Raw genomic sequence first — 17,151 nt, 5'->3', positions numbered from 1 at the left:
TTTGGAAGAATGGGCATGTCAATTATTTGTTATTTCAGAGTATATCCTTGAGACTTACAGTTACTTGCATAGAAGGGGAGGTTGAAACTGGCTTGGAAAACATTTAGCACAATTGTCTTTACCCTCATTCATAGCCCATTCAGGAAATAATTCTATCTCTGCATGATTTTTCAAAAGTCTCCTAAACCAGCAACTCTTCTGTATACATAAACTGAATTACACAAAATAAAATATTACCATCACAATTCAGTCTCTAAGTCACATCAGAAATTCAATCTGTAAAATTATTGCTGGCATGCTATGATGAAACATGCTGTTGCACAAAACCAAAGATTGTAGGAAAAGTGTATTTCTCAGAAACTACACATTTTGTGGTGTTGGTAAGCTAATATGGTTAAGATACAACCTCATTATGTGTCCACAGTTGGCCGTGGTCTCAGTTCTACATTCAGGTTTCAATGTAAAATAATTCTTTGGGATGAATTTTTAGAAAGGATAAGTATTTTCCAACCTTATACTATGCATTTCTTTGCACAATTATCTGTCAGACTAACATACTTTTTTTCATCAGTGCCTCCTCCACCATTCCTTACCCTCTGTTCTGTAAACACACAGTCACTTGAAGATTTGTTTCTCATTGCTTAGTTCATGGAAAGTTCAATTAAAAGAAATGAAAAAGCAAGCATATTAACTCATTCATGACCCACAACTTCAGCTGAAACAAGAAATGAATGATGAATCTTCCCTTCAAGAGATGTGACAAGTGGTTAGAAAGGCAAAATGTTTCCTCTAAAATATTTTTTTATTTTAAAAATTTAAAAAACTAACAAAACAACAATGAAGACAAAATCAAAACAACGCAAAAACAATACATGACCTCAAAACAATATGATAGGAATTAACAGTGGTCGCTACATTACATACTGTTATCTTCAACGAAGTTGCTCAGTCCACCAGAAGTAAGAATGTAAGATTGATCAAATAATCAAGGACAGTAACAAGCAATAATAACAATAAAAAAACCATTGGAAATGATGCAGAGCTTCACTATACAAGATGGTAGGAATTCAGCAATGGTTCTTATACTGCATATTGTTGTTTTCAGGTCAGTCATTCTGATTACCAGATTCAAGCCTGCAAAATTGGTCAAGAAAAAAGAAAATTTTAAGCATTGACTGTTTCTTTCACTAAACCACAGACATCAGCAATACACCTATCCAAGCTATCCTTGTATATACTTAGAGATTTTGTTTTTCATTTTAAAGAAAAAAGAAAAAACCCCGAAATAACAAAAAGAAAATTAAAAAGTTTTCCTTTGTCATTTGTGAACAGATTTCACTGTTCCTTTCTTTAACATCTAAACCATGCTAAGAAGTAAAAAAAAGAGAACCTTCCTTTTTGGACTAATAGAGGTTGATAGAGGATATACGATCCCCAGGTGGCAGCAGCTTATCATTTATCTAGACAGTTCATTTCAGAATTCTCAGAGCTCTGTTTGAACATTGGTTTTTACTCCTATAACTTCCTATAACTTGACATTTTAAAAAATAAGCAAATGCATTTTTAAAACAGAAACAAAAAACATTCTACACTCTTGCCTGGAATTTGTAAAAGCCTAAATATTTTTGTTCCTGTTGTTTTGTCTTTAATAACAGCTTTATTAACATACAACTTATATACCATAAAATTTACCATGTAAAATGTACAATTTAGCATATTCATAGAGCCAGACAGCCATGGCCACTATCTATCATCTTAATCACCCTCAGAATCCCTGAACTCATTAACAGGGTTTCCCCATTTGTCTTTCTACCCTGGATCCCACTGATTTACTTTCTGACCAAATTATGGAAATTTAATGTTTAATATAATATAATTTAATAATGATGCAAGAAGGGACATTTTTATCTAGCTTCTTTTTCATAGTATGTATCCAAGTTTTATCCACACTGCAGCATACATCATTATTTTATTCCCTTGTAAGACTACATAATATTCCATTTGCCACATTTTGTGTAGCCATTCATCAGCTCATAGCCACTTGGATCGTTTCCAGTTTTAGCCGTCACAGTTGATGATGCTATATTTGTTTATGTGTTTGTACCTGGACATAGGAGTGCACTTCTCTTAGCTATCTACCTAGAAGTGGAATAGTTTGGTCATAGAGTAACTCTTCGTTTAACATTTTTAGAAAATGGCAAAACACTTTCTAAAGCAGTGACACCATTTTATATTCTCATTAGTAATCATGGTAGTTTCAAATGCCCAAAATCTTCACTGGTATTTTTATTATTTATCTTTTGAAAAAAGTTATAGCCATCCTAGTGGCTATGAAGCGTTGCTTCACTGTGTTTTTCATTTGAATTTCCCTAATGACTAATGAGCACCTTTTCTGTTTTACTGGAAATTTTACATCTCTTCTAGATATCTATTATAATTCTTTTCAATTTTGGAATTAGGTTATTTTGTCTGTTTTTTGTTTGTTTTAGTTTTAAGACTTCTTTATATACTCTGAATATGAGTTCTTTACATGCTATGAGATTTACAAATATTTTCTCATAATATGTGGGCTATTATTGTATTGCTTTAAGTAGAATTTATTTTTTGAACAGTTTTAAATTCACAGTAAAATTGAGCAGAAGATGCAGAGAACTCCCATAACCCTCTGTCCTCACGTATGTAGCTTCTCCCATCATCTGTGCACTCCATCGAAATAGTAGATTTTCTACAATTGATGAATTTACATTAAGACATCATTATCGACCAAAGTACACAGTTTCTATTAGAGTTCACCCTTGGTGTGCATTCTATGTGCTGGGACAAATGTTTAGTGACATGTATCCCTCACCATAGGACAATAAAGAGTCATTTCAGTGTTCCGAGAATCCTCTTTGTGCTGTGGTTCTGCCTTTTCCTCCTGGCCTCCTTGTTGACTTCTGGCAACACTGAGGTTTTTATTGCCTTCATAGTTTTACCTTTTACATAAAGTCATATATTTGGAAACAGAGCATGTAGCCATTTCAGATTGACTTTCACTTAAGAATCTACTACATTTCCTCAATGTCTTGGGGGGAACTAAATAGCTCATTTCTTTTTGTGTGGAATAACATTCTATTGTCTGGTTATTTATACATTTACCTACTAAGGAACAGTTTATCTATACATGTACCAACTATGCTGTGAAACTTTGAATAAAGCTCCTGTAGATATTTCTGAGCAGTTTGGATAAATGTTTTCAAATCTTGTGAATAAACAGTATGACAGCAATTCTTGGATTGTGTGATACGAGTCTGTTTAGTTCTGTAAGAACTTCCAGACATCTGTAATATTTTGCATTCTCACTAGCAGTGAATGAGGGTTCTGGTCATTCTACATCCTTGTGTTGTCACTGGCCTGGATGTTGGCTGTTCTACCAGATACATCTTCCTAGCATTTCCACAGTAACATATGATGTGGAGCACCATTTCGTATGTTCGTTCACTATTACAGTGTCTTCTTTAGTGAAGTGTCTGTCAAGGTCCTTCCTAGCCTTATTATTCACTTGAGTTGTTTGTTTCCCAATTTTAAAGAGTTCATTGTATATTTTGATGAACAGTTTTTTCCAAACAATTTTTTGTAAATATTTTCTCTCCTCTATGGTTTGTTTCTTACTCTCTTGACAGTGTCTTTCATGGAGCAAAAGTTTAAATTTTAATGAAGTCCAGCTCATTTATTTCTTTCATCAAATGTGCCTTTGATGTTGTATCTAAAATATCACCATTAAACTCAGTGTCATCTAGATTTTCCCCTATGTTATTTGGAGTTTTTTTAGCTTAACATTTTTACATGTAGATCTAGGAACCACTTTTAACTAATTTTTTGAAAGACTATGCCTCCCCCTCTCTCTTTCTCTCTTTGCATGTGAATGTTCAATTTTTATCCCACTATTTGTTAAAAAGATTCTTTGATCTATTGTGTTATATTGTTCTTTTGTCAAGTATCAGCTGACAAGGTATATGTAGGTCTTTTTCTCGACTCTGCTTTGTTCCTGATTTTTTCCATTAATATTGCACTATCTGACTAGTATAGCTGTATGTTTAACTCTTAACTTTGTTCTTACACATAGAGGACCAACTGGGCAATTCCCCTTGAAGGAGGAGCAATTGTCTCCATTTTAGCTGAACCTGGCCCTATTTCCACGTGTTGACATGTACAGGGCTGGCTGGGACTTTTCCTTATCCCTTCGATTGACTGCAATCAATGCATATCGGTCCAGTCGAGGTGCTGACGGCAGTCTTTGAAGATGGCCAGCGTGTTTCCCTGGACCCCCATTGTTCCCGTGTGTGAGCCGGCATGAGGTGGGATGAAGAGCCAGTGCTCCACTCTGTCAGCTGGGACTGAGCCTCGAGATACAGGTTGTGACTTCCTGGGGCTTGAAAGATTACACATCAGAGCTGGAGCACTGATCCCAAAACATGAGATACTCTCTCAGTTGTGTTATGCAGGTTACTCTTTCTGCATATCCTTTTCACTGTATATTGCAGCAGTGACTTCAGGCCTCCTACATAGGCCAGCCCACAGCACTCACCTACTTCCCGCCATTCTCACAGCCACTCATCCTCAAGCCACTCCTGTCTTCACAAATTAATAAAACACAGGTTCAGCCCTGGGTTGAGGCCTTTGCTCTGGATGGCCATCATCATGGCTGTACTTAGGACTCACTGGCTCCCCACAACTATTAATATGCCTTAATGTCTTTATTCTCACCATGGGTTGCACTGGGAATGGTAGACTGGAATTAACTCCCTAGAATTCCAATAACTTTTCCATGGGATTACAAATGTATACTTCCTGGGTTGCAACAAGGACTGGGAAGGGCTCTCTATACTTATGTAATGTGTTTGGTCTCTTTAAATAAACTTTACAGTCAGTCTGTTGATATCTACAAATGACTTTGATTTGGATCGTATTAAATCAACAGACCAAGCTGAGTAGAACTGACATTCCCACAATACTGAATCTTCCTATCTAGACTATGGAATGCATCTCCATTTGTTGAGTTCTTCTTTGATTTATTTTATCAGAGTTTTATACTTTTCATTGCATTGATCTTTTACATACTGCATTTATAGCAAAGTGTGTTATTTTTGTGGGGGGTTGCTATAGTAAATGATAATGTGTTTTCAACTTTAAATTCCACTTTTTCAACTTTAAATTCAACTTTAAATTCAAAATTGCTGGAATCTAGGACAATTATTAACTTTGTATCTTAACCTTGGGTCTTTCAACCTTGCTATAATTCTTATTAATTCTAGGAGTTCCTGATAATTTTTTTAGATTTTTCATATGAATAGTTTTTAATCATATGAGTTGTCTTTTTATTTTCTTATATTCTTTAGCATGCAAAAGTTTGTATTTCTTTCTCTTAACTTTGGTAAAGTCTAATTTGTCTACATTTTTTGTCATTTCATGAGTTTTTGGTCTGCATCTAACATTTCATTATCTTCTGAGAATTTTAGGTTTAGCTCTGATACGTAAGTTTGTCATCCATTTGGAATTAATTTCTGTATCCTGTATGAGAGAGAATCCCAACTTTCTCCTCATCCCCTCTTCCTTTTTCTATTTCTCCTTCCTCCTCCTTTTTTGCATAAGGATATCTAATTGATTCAGTACAATTTATCCACCATTTTTCTCTCCTGAACTATCTTGACACTCCTGTCCAAAATCATTCAGCTCTAAAAATAGGGAATTATTTCTGACAAAAACCTATTTTTATTGCCTTATCTCCTAAATCTGTTTTGATTTTAGAGTAATAACTCCCAGTTCCTTATTCTGAGAATCTCAAACCACATTCTCTGTACATGAAATCCTTTATTACTAGTATCTCAGGGTTTTTCTTAGGTTGATTCTCCCAGAAGCAGACCCTAAGGCCAGAATTTAAGTGCGAGTCACGTAGTACTTATGAAGTATAGGAATCATTGGCTGAGACTGTATAAGGACACATGGAAGGAAAGGGAGACCATAAAAGTGTGCTTTAAGTCATCTGAAAAGAGGGAAATTGGAGCTCGATATTAAGGAAAAACACTGAGGAGAACTAAAACATATATTTCCATAGTTCGCTGCTGAAGGCCTCACAGAGTTGGGGTACTTTGTATAACCTCTTGATCATAATTATTTGAGGTTTGTTTCTGAGAACACTGTGATTCTCTTGTACATCCAGCCTGTTGCATACATGAGAAAATGGCTCTCTGTGGTTCTAGAATAAATTTTTAGGCATAAGGATGGAGATATTGTCAGGTAGAAGGAGGCTGGAGTGAGCTAAAACAGCAAGGTCAGAGAGATTTGAGAAAGGCACTGATAGTATCTATTACACATGCCTACGGGAGATTCTTCTCTTAGGAGATACTTAAAACCCAGGTTCTACCTATGGGTGCTCAGCCTTTACCCCAGGCATCACCTTCAGAGTCAGCGAGAAGAATACAAGGCAAAAGAATAATGCCAAATTATGCTTGCAATAAAATCATCCTGAGTTAAAATGCTGGAGAAAATAAAACTTAATTCAAATGCAAAACAGCAGGTAGATGAAATACTTTTGCGCTTGAGGTCACTGTTTTAGTCAAGAATCTTGGCTTGCAAGTGACAAAAACAAAATTTGCTTAAAGAAAAGAGCACTATATCGACTATAGATTTTCTTTTCTTTATGTATTTATTTATTTATTTTAAAGAGAACAGTAAAAAAAAAAAAAAGAACAATAGCAAAATACCAACACTGACCAAAAAAAAGCAAAAACATTAAAAGTGATACAGGGTTTCAAAACAAAATGGTAGGAATTAACGATGGTTGTTATATTACACATCGTTATCTTCAACAAAGTTGCTCAGATTACCAAATGTAAGAATACAAGATTGATCAAACCATTAAAGAGAATATTTTCAAATTAAAGAAAAAGCAGGAAAAGTTGGCCTTTGGGATGTTAGGAACTGGGGCCTCAGATACAATTATGATTCTGTCTGAGCATTGTGGGTTTTTTAAATCTTCAGATCCTCTGAAGAGAAAGAACATGATTTTCTGGTACTTTTGGCTTGCTTCCTCTTAGCTACCTAATTAGAGATAAATGAACACTTCCCTAGCAACTACAGTTTAAAACATTCTCATGAAACAACCCATGGCCTACTTTGATAACATGTTCTGTGCTAATCATTCTTCCTGAAAGGATATTGCTCTGACTTTGTTTGTGCCCCCATTCTTGTGTCCAGAAGGTAAATAGAAAAGAAGAAAGAAGGCCAACGGTTGAAAGAACTGATGGAAATGACATATTGATCTCTCTGGGGAGCACACGAAAAAGACTATGCAGAAACAAACCAACCAATAATACTGCTGTGTCCAGTGAGTACTTGTGCACTCCTGAAATACCCCAGGAACCTCAGCTCACAATACGATGCTATTTAAATAGCTTATAAGGAGATCTTGTTTCTTACAACTCTCGCAGCCCTTCAATGTCTTTTCTCAAGTTATAGCTCCAGTGTAGTTACTCCATGTTGTAAGACGCCTAATTTCCATGTTGATATGATTGCAAAGAGGTTATGCAAAATTAAGACAAATCTCATCTACTTTCATCTTTTGAAGACTCTTCAAATACTGGCTCATTTAAAAAGAAGCTACAAACTTCAGTGCCGCCTAGGTACCAAGAGAAATTCAGACATGCTTTTGAAATAGTGACTGGCATCAAATATCAAATAAGCAGATCTTAAGCAAAGATAAAAATGAAAAAAACCCTATACGTTTAGGAAACTCTGGAGTGGTTCATTCATTGTTTCCAAATAATTATCATCATTCATAAAATTCAGGACTCCATCAAATTCAACACAAGCGGCTGTCCTGTTTCAAGGAGGTGGAATGTTACGGTGTGAATATGTGTGTTCTCAGATTCACTTATTGAATCCCCAGTGTGACTGCATTAAAAGGCTGACTCTTGGGATATGACTAGGTTTGAGAGCAGAGCCCTTACACTGTGGACACCAAGGAGTCCCTTTGTTGTTTCTGTTCTGTGAGAAGTTGTGATTCTATGATCCAGACAGAAGCTTGCTGGACACCAAATCTACTGGTGCCTCACTCTTAGACCTTCTAGATTGAAGAGCCCTGAGAAGTAAGTTTTTGTTGTTTGTACCCCACCTTGTTTAAGGCATTTTGTTACAGCAGCTCAAATGAACTAAAACAGAGAGCTTAGGCTTTTTGCTCAAGATAGAAAAATCCCTGCAAGTAAGAAAAATGAAGAACACTGAAATGAATCTTATGAGTGATGTGACAAACGTAGCAAGTACTTACATGATAATTCAGGCTATCACCTTTAATTAGGACTTGGGGAAGCTGAGTTCTGCTGTTTTGAGTTTTTGGAAATGAACTCTCACGATCAAAGAGCTACCTTCTTTAAATAATTTATATAGATATCCATTTTGATTAGAGCAGGTATTCAGTATGAGACATGAATATGGCCCTTTTTTAATCTTTAGATTTGCTGGCTGCTGTTACAGATGAATAGATCCCTGTACACAAAGAGACAACATCTGCTGGAGACCCACTTCAATGATAGGATCAAGTATGCATGAGGTTGGAAGCCTTCTGTGATCCCAACCTTTCCCTTGGACAGAGCAGGTGGGACGAAGACTCCTCCAAGGTTGCCCGGTGGGTCACTCTACAGGTCTTAGCATCTGCCCGAGGACAGAGCAATCTGTTTCCACTCTTTTGAAAATGGATAAATGTTCTCCCTAACCCAAAGCAAGAGTGGATTGGAATGCAGCAAAGCATTCTATGAATCATTAGACAGATATTCAAAATTTCCTTAAAAATTCCCTCTTAAAATGATGCAGTATGCACACTGCACAGAGAACTGGATGTAGCCCATATGCTCTATCATAAACATTAAGACTGCCCCTCCCTGACTTTTAGGGATGAGGAAAGAAGCTCAGAAGAAAAACCCAACAAAGAGGGCTGGAGATGCAGTTCAGTTGCAGAGACCTTGCCCAGCATGTATGAGGCTGCGGATATACTCCTCAGCACTAAAAAAGAAAAGAAAGCAAAGGAAAATTGTGGCAAAGTATTAGGCTATAAGATTTCAGCTGTCCTTCTAATTTTTAGTATACTAAATCAGCAACTTATAAAAGAGTTCCAGGAAAATATTTGTAAAGTGATTTGTTCCTAAGTCTAACGAAGTGTGTCTTATACACATTTGACACAAACATACAATGCAAAGCATAAGAAAATTCATATGTTCCATGATCTTGTGCTTGTCTTTCAGAGCTGTGCTAGTGGTTGAACGACTCATGTTATAAGAATGAGCCGTACTCTGGTTTCTCTTCAGATCGTATAAACCTTCATCTTTTTATAAGAATGAGCCATCTTTTTGCCTTGGTCCAGTCACTCAAGTATTTTTAGTTTTGTTTCCTGTTATTGCTGTGGGCTTGCCAGCAGCCCTCTCTGTATCACCACTACTTTTCCTCTTGCTTATGGACATCCTGAGCTCTGAGTAAGCACTGTACTACTGTACACCAGTGCACTGTACAATGAGCACAACTGTGACGATGTCCAGCAGACACATTGCTGTGATATTTTCATGTACAGAGAGGGGGTAGCGGGCCCTTTCCCCAGGAAGCAGCTTTATTCATGCCATCACTGACTCAGTAGGTTCCCATCCAAAGGCTGAGTGTCAAATGTGGCACGGTTGCACCCTTCTTTGCAATTTGGGCATACACTATCATTTTACAGTCGAGCTGGGTTTACATTAACATTCTACAGTCTGGCTGGGTATGATTTATGTTACAGAGTGACATCAGAATCACACAGGTATATACAGAGGTTGAGATCACTGCGCTGTAAGAAGTTCCCTTCCTGATACCTAGGGAGAGGCCCTGTCACATTTCTCTCTGATACTCAGACTCCATCCTACTTCGGGTCCAAGAGCATTATGCAGGTTCAGAGGTCTGTATTTCCATAACATCAGCACACATGCAGCCATTTTTCTTCCCGCCATCATCTCAGTGAGGCATATAATGTAGGGAGCCGGGAAAAGCAGGGTTAAACAGATTCCCAAACTCAGGAGTGTAATACTGTGAGGGTTTTGAATCCACAGAGTTGAAATCCATCCCCGAAACAGTTCTTCAGGACCACAACCTTTCTGAGCCTGAGTGGGAACTTGAGTAATTTTCCTCATTCAATCTGTAATCTCCCCCATGACGTTTCCCTCATCATCTATTTGTAGAAAGCAGTTTCTTAGGTTAAATTCTCCACAAACCCTTCCCTCGGCAGCAAGCAGATAATCTAAGGCCAAGCAATTTCAGTAGAGAGCAGTGCACATTTTGGCCTGTGTTAGGCTAGCAAGCTAAGAGCTTTGGCAGTTCCATCAGTTATAATTCCCACAATTGTTTGCAGTCTACTTATGCGGTTTAGCATATCTCCTCTGGTTTGTGGGAGTAGAAAAAAGACCAGCAGATCATCCCTAAAACACAGGACCCCAACCAGTTTGGGAGAAGCGCAATATATGTGGTTCTTCCACAAAGTCGGTCTGAGGTCTGTGATTCAATGTCTGTGTCCCAGCCTCCTTTGGATGAGAAAATTTGGACAAGCTGTAAGGGTTTATTTCACAGTAGTCAGGGGTCCCCAGCCATTGGTTCTTCTGGGCAGCTGAGTTGTAAGATCTTTGATCCAGACACGTTAGGCTCCCTACTGAGACCTCGAACAGTCTTCTTCACTAGGTAATACAGTTTCTTGCAATTACTGAGGTCTTGAGAAGCCAAACCCCTGAAACAAAGATGGGGCACCCTGAGCCAATATAAGATTCATAGGAATCTAACTCACTAGCTTCCCATGGCTGTTTATCCCCCATGTTGGTTCCTCCACATAGATAGCAAGATAAGAACTTCAGATTCCGGGCTACAATCTCTGCTAAGGCTAAAAAGAGAGCTTTTGGTTGTGGCCAGTATTGGAAGGGGGATACTTTCTACTCCCTCATAAAATGCGTGAAAAAAAGACTGATAAGATGTTGCCATTTGGACACTAGTGACCCTCTTGAAATGAAGCACAGTGCCTGGGTCAATGCCTCACCCATTCATGTGTGTATATATACCCCAATCTGGAGGCCATTTTCCTACCTTGGGTCTCCTGGATTAAAGATAGTATAATTAAGAGGCTGTAGGTTTCCAACTCGTAGCTAAGAGTGGAAGCCCCCTTTTAGAAGAGTTCCATCTTGTCTTTACCCTTTCAAGTGGTCCACGGCTCCAACAGGGGTCACTGCAACAGGCAGATTCGGGTGAGGCCTGCTCAGACATACACTTATCATTGAGCCTGTGTACTCATTCTTATAACCCTCCTCCTTTCAGGATTATCCGGGGATTTTTACTAATGGAAGCACGCAGGTGAAAAAATACCAATACTGGCAGATGGAGGTTTGTAATCTGGGTTTTGTTAATTAGTGGTCTTTTCCCTTGGGAGTGTCGGACTTTGAACCACTCCTCAGTTGGGGAGTACTTCGGGTCGAAACAGGTGTACTAATTTTTATGTTGGCAGATAGAATAGGCTGTCTTATTGTGTGCAGGTCCCTTAGATCTTCGCTAACCATGAGAAGTGGGTGTGGCGAAGTCCAAGTTCCTCCCTAGCCTGACCCAGCTGGGTGAATACACACGCTGAATGATGGGTAACTTAGGTTTCCCAATAGGGCTCTGAATAAAAGCAAATCATCTCACCCACAAGAAAAAGGTGAAGGCCACCAGGCACCTCTCACCACATTTCCATTCGGCTTGGCTGGGCTCCTCAAAGTCTATGGCAAAAAGCAGGGCAAGAGACTGAAATACAATTAAGAGCAAGGAGCAGTGGTATATCACATGTAGTCAGTCACAAAAAGGATGCAACCCATCTGTGTCGCCAGTGGGCAGCATCCTCCGGTTTCTGCCATGTGTAGACCAGTCAGCCTCCAGAGTGACTAGGGCTGTTGTCTTTCAGTGGTGTTGCTGAGGTCACAGTCTGCTTCCTCTGGATCATCAGCTTACCCAGCCCAAGGGACGCACTCCCAGCCTCCCGAGACAATGGATTTACTCTGCTGCTGTGAATCCAAGCACTATCTCCTCCACCTTTACTGCAGTGGTGTAGTGGATTGACAACTGGTGGTCAGCTTATAACCCCAGCTGAACTAAGTAAGCATAGTGCTGGGTCTGTGAGGCCCACCTGCGGACTGTTGCCAGCAGCATAAAAGGCAGAACTGAAGAAGGAGGAGGAGGCTGTTGGGAGCAGAGAAAGGCTATTGGGAGCTGGTAGAAGCTGTAAGGAGCTGTTAGTTGCTTTGGAGGAGCTCGACATGCTAGTTTTCCTGATGAACTTGGCTATTTTCATCCTCCAAGGAGCTCGGGACCTTGTTGGCACTGAGAATAGCTTCGCTTCACTTTGGGGGAGCTCTGGTCCTCACTTTGAGCATTGCTTCCTGGCTCTGGAGGGGAAGATGGTGCACTGCTGATCTCATGGAGAAGCTTGCTGCTCTGACTTCCTTGATGGGAACTTGGTCATCTTGATTATTGGAGGAGCTCAGGACCTCACTGTTATTGTGGATGGCTGTGGTACCTTCCGGGGGGCTCTGGTTCTTCTGAACATCACTTCCTGACTCCAGTGCAAATCCCTCAGCCTGCTAGCACAGATCCTTCATCCTGCTGGCACAGACTTTCTAAATTCCACCACTGACCTTTGGGCCTTCCCAGCGCAGATCAAAAGGGGAAAGTCGGGTGGGGTGCAGGGCAGGTTGCTGACAGGAGACTGAATGTCCTTGGCAGGAGATAGTCCAGGCCTGGAGTCCAAGCTGCAAACATTCCTTGTACTTGTAACACTTGCAACCCTGGGGCATGGGGTGGAGGAGGGCAGTCTAGAGTGAGGTGAAGTTCAAAATGGAGGTGCTCCTATTTATATCCAGAAAATACAGGGCCCCCATTTCTCACAATTCCTCTTCTCATATTCATACTCTGTTTCTACAACTCTCAGCATAAGTTCATTCTCTCCATTGTGTTCCTTCATCGGGAGCATGTTAGATGGATAAGGTCAGGGAGATTGTTTGGTAAGGGAAGTCTCCAGACAAGAATAAGTAAATTTAAGCACATATGACCAAAGCACGAGCACGAGAATGGACAGGACAACTGTAACCAGATGGCTCTTGAGTGTGTCTCCACCTGTGGCTGGAAACTGCCAACAGGGGTTAGCAAATGGAGCCCCTGTTCAAGTCTACTCTACATTACCATGACTTTTATATCTTTGGCTATACTTTTCTGCTGGTCATTTAAAACTAAGTTAAATTGATTTTCCTATGCCTACAGGCTTTCTTTGAGGCTTCTGGTGGGGGAGAAGCAATTAGAGTTTTTTCTTTTTCTTTTTAAAAAAGTAGTCATGTGTCCTATTTAAACTCACCAATCCACATTTGTTCCATTTATCTGACTTTCCATTGGAGTGGAAAAGGGAGATTAAATGTTACTACTAAACTTGGTTTAGAGATGAATTCTATCAATCACCAAAGCTATCCATAAACATCCAAAAAATCAATCCACAAAATGCCCTTCCTGATATTCATGAAAGCCTAAGAGCATAGTGCTACCCACAACCTCTGCAGATGCTCAATTAGCTCCCATCCCTGCATCCCATTTGCATCTTGACTCTTTCGTCATCCCTAACTGCCCAGCATCCTGGCTTTTAAGGTCAATCTTTGTGCTGATTAACTTTTGACCACCCATTACCAACTTGACTCTTGGAACCTCCTCTGAGAAAGCTTTTCATAGCTGTTTCCTGGCTTCATTGACTGTACAGTTGGGGGAAACACTACTACAGTTTTCAAATCTATGCACCCTTTTGTTATTTCCTACATGGACTAAATTTCATTAAAAATGGCTCTTATAATTAATAGTTTTGTTAATGGGAAATAAACATATAGAAGTCAAGACTGTCAGACAATGGAAATTGAGGCAGAGCACAGACAATGTGGGTGGTACAGCACAGGCAGGAGAGAGATTTAATTCAAAGAAGATGAGCTTAGTGTTTTAAGGATGTCAGTGATTCAGGGTGCTTGGTATCATACTGAGTGAGTCAGAAAGTAGTTGGATCCTAAACATGCTATAGAAAAATTGTAAAGGAGATGATAGAAGAAGTCCCAAATCAGGGCTGAGGATTCATTGTGAGAAACATCTGATATATTTTTCAAGTCTCTCAGGAGACTGAGATACAAACAGGTAGATTGGGATTGTGTATTTTTCTTAACACTAGCCAAAACCAAATCACTACTGACAAAAGAAATCAAACATTTGTGGCCAGAGGATGACGAGTTTGAAAAAAATTCTCTTTTGAAAATCCTGAGTGCAAAGTTTATGCTAAAAGAAAAGTGAAGCTGTTCTTAACAGTTGCATTGGATCCTGACAAGGAATTCAGCAGATGTGAAAATTTCCTCAGTTGCACACAGACATATTGCCTGACCTTGCATTAGAAGATGCTAATCAAAGGACTGAATGTATTCTAAATTGAGCAAGAACCCTTTTGTAAATGCCAATATGAGGCAGGTATTAAGAATAACATGTTCTACTGGAGCCAGGAAAAGATGGATACTAGAAATAAGTAGGTCACTGGGTATCTCTGCTTAAAACTTAGGTTCATGGTTTCCATTACTACACTGAATTTCATTTTTAAAATACCAACAAAAGTAAAGAGCAAGTCACACCTGTTCATATTATTTGCAGAATAAACATCCTCTATGATGACAAGAGTGGTGACCCTGATACATGCACACATGTGTCATACAAAAGTACCCCCTGAGGAAGGACTGACTTCTGCAGTCTTATGTTCTATCCCTCAGGGACATCAAAAAGTAAAATAAAAAGAGAGCTGCTTCTCTTAAACTTTTTGGGTCTAAACCACCTTTATATTTTTCTTCTAACTTCTCTACCTACTGTCCTCGTCAATATTCTGTGACTGTTATTTTTTTCTATCAAATAGCAGAAGAGAAGAATGAAAATTGCAAGGTTTTACTGATATCAGCTCACTGAAAGAGTCCTACTTCACAAAATAGAATAGTCAGATATTTAGGAAAAAATATTTTCTCTCCTCCCTGAATTTGAGAAGGCTTGCAGGGCCAGCTAGTCTACCATCTCTTTCAAGTTGTGGAGTCACACATTTGTACTGCTCTCTGGACCAGACTGGGTGTTGGATTCTAGACTGAAAGCAGACCTCTTTACATGGGGATTCTGAGCTGAATCTAACGTTTCAGATGCACCAGATCTTTTTTGCATTCTCTTTATACCCTCACTATGCCTTTTTCTGGACTCTAACAAAATTGTAGGTTAAATAAGGTAGATCAGATTGGAATGAAGGATGAGGACAGCCCAGGGAACTTTGCGATCTTGCAAGTTCCCCAGTTTTAAGATGCAGGAAAGTCAAAATAAAGATCACTGGCTAATATCAGAACATGGTTACGTGAGACATCAACAGACTCCTATCCTGCTGGCCTCAAGATTCTGTATTTTTTAACTATATGATTTCGATCATGTAATATTTTATTAAGGATTGTTCTTTGGTAATGATAGCATGATAGCAGAAAAAGTCATGTCCTTCACTAAGGTAGATAAAGCATGTGTGGGCAATGTTCACCTTTGGGAAAATTTGTCTACCATTTGCATGTGAGCAGTTTTAAAAACCTAGCCACCATCTCCTCCTAGTTACACTACCACTCACACTCTCGGCATTTACTGTCTCTGACATTAGCTAGAACCAGCGGAATTTCTTCCAGACACGGCTGTTACAATGATGCCACAGCGGCTTAGACCTCTGGCTTATTAGCTTGTGTATATGTAGCACTGGCTACTTGTTTTATTTTATTTTCTCTGTTTTGCAATAAATTATCATGGCAGCGATGGCCTTTGTGCTGCATTGCTTGTAAGTTTGCCCTGAGGCTAATAGGCATGGCATATCTGATGAATATGATCAGATAACTGTGTCCAGCAGTGCTGGGGAAATGCCGGTACACATGCATTAGCAATGAAGTCTGACATTCCCATATGAATACATGTACATAAGCTTGTGTGTGTGTGTGTGTGTGTGCGTGTGTGCAAGAAACCTCTGCTGAACATATCACGCATTCGTTAATTTATTCATTCACTCATGCAACAAATTTTTTTTGATCTAATGGATCAAGTGCTGAAGATAAAATGAGCAAAAACAACTGTCCTAGCTCATTATTATGGTTGATACATTGTGTCTACTTGAGCAGTCTAGAAGCTTAACCAACTGAGTCAGAGGAGGCCAGGGTCCTTACATTGTAAACATCATCACCTTGTGGAGGAGGAGGGCACCTGAGATGGTGTGGGTGTGGCAGACACTGGGCATACAATAGCAGGAGGAAAAGAGGCTTGTTCCCCCTTTTGTTCTTATTGGTTTTGCTGTTTGTGCCACTTTCAAGTGTTGCCCCTGTGCCCTATCACCTCACCTTGGAGCCAGCTGATTGTAGACTGAAATGCCCACAAACTGTGAGCTAAACCTTTCCTTCCTTAATTTCGGGCATTAGGTATTTTGTCTCAACAACAAGAAAGAAGTAACCAAGACACTCACTGAGAACTTCCTAATAAGAAAAGAAGATATTATCAAATAATAGAAAAAATGATAGGCAATGTTAATTGGGAAGGAAATGTAGTGCTGGAATATGCTCAGATCTTAGGTTAAATAATAAGAATGGCGTGACTTTGATTAAAGGTTTTGGAAAAGAAAGTTATAGTTATGAGTTCAAGTGTATATAGAGTATTACTGTAAATAGTACGTTTTCCTGTTTTAAAATAGTATATTGATTCAACATAATTAAATCCAATTGTTTTTGTCAGAGGAAGAACATGTCTTAATATCCAGTATTTAGAGATTAAATCAAAAGTGTGCAAGTGGTACTTACTGCACTTGTAACCACAAAATGCTAGAAATGACTGAGGGGAACTGTGCCGAAGTTTGGGCAAGGGAAGAGGAACAAATCAAACACTGAAGGGCTTGGTGGATGGATAAAAGAAATATGCAGAGCTTGCATTTCTTAATGATATGTTAAGGTAGCGCATGTCATTATATCTGCTACATCTGTATCATACAGCACATGCACCATTGGCATAACTAGGGAAATGGGAAAGAGG

This window comes from Chinchilla lanigera, unplaced genomic scaffold, assembly GCF_000276665.1.
Source record: "Chinchilla lanigera isolate Chin_1 unplaced genomic scaffold, ChiLan1.0 scaffold00017, whole genome shotgun sequence".
NCBI classification, from domain to species: domain Eukaryota; kingdom Metazoa; phylum Chordata; class Mammalia; order Rodentia; family Chinchillidae; genus Chinchilla; species Chinchilla lanigera.
Note: the sequence above shows the minus strand (reverse complement) of the source record.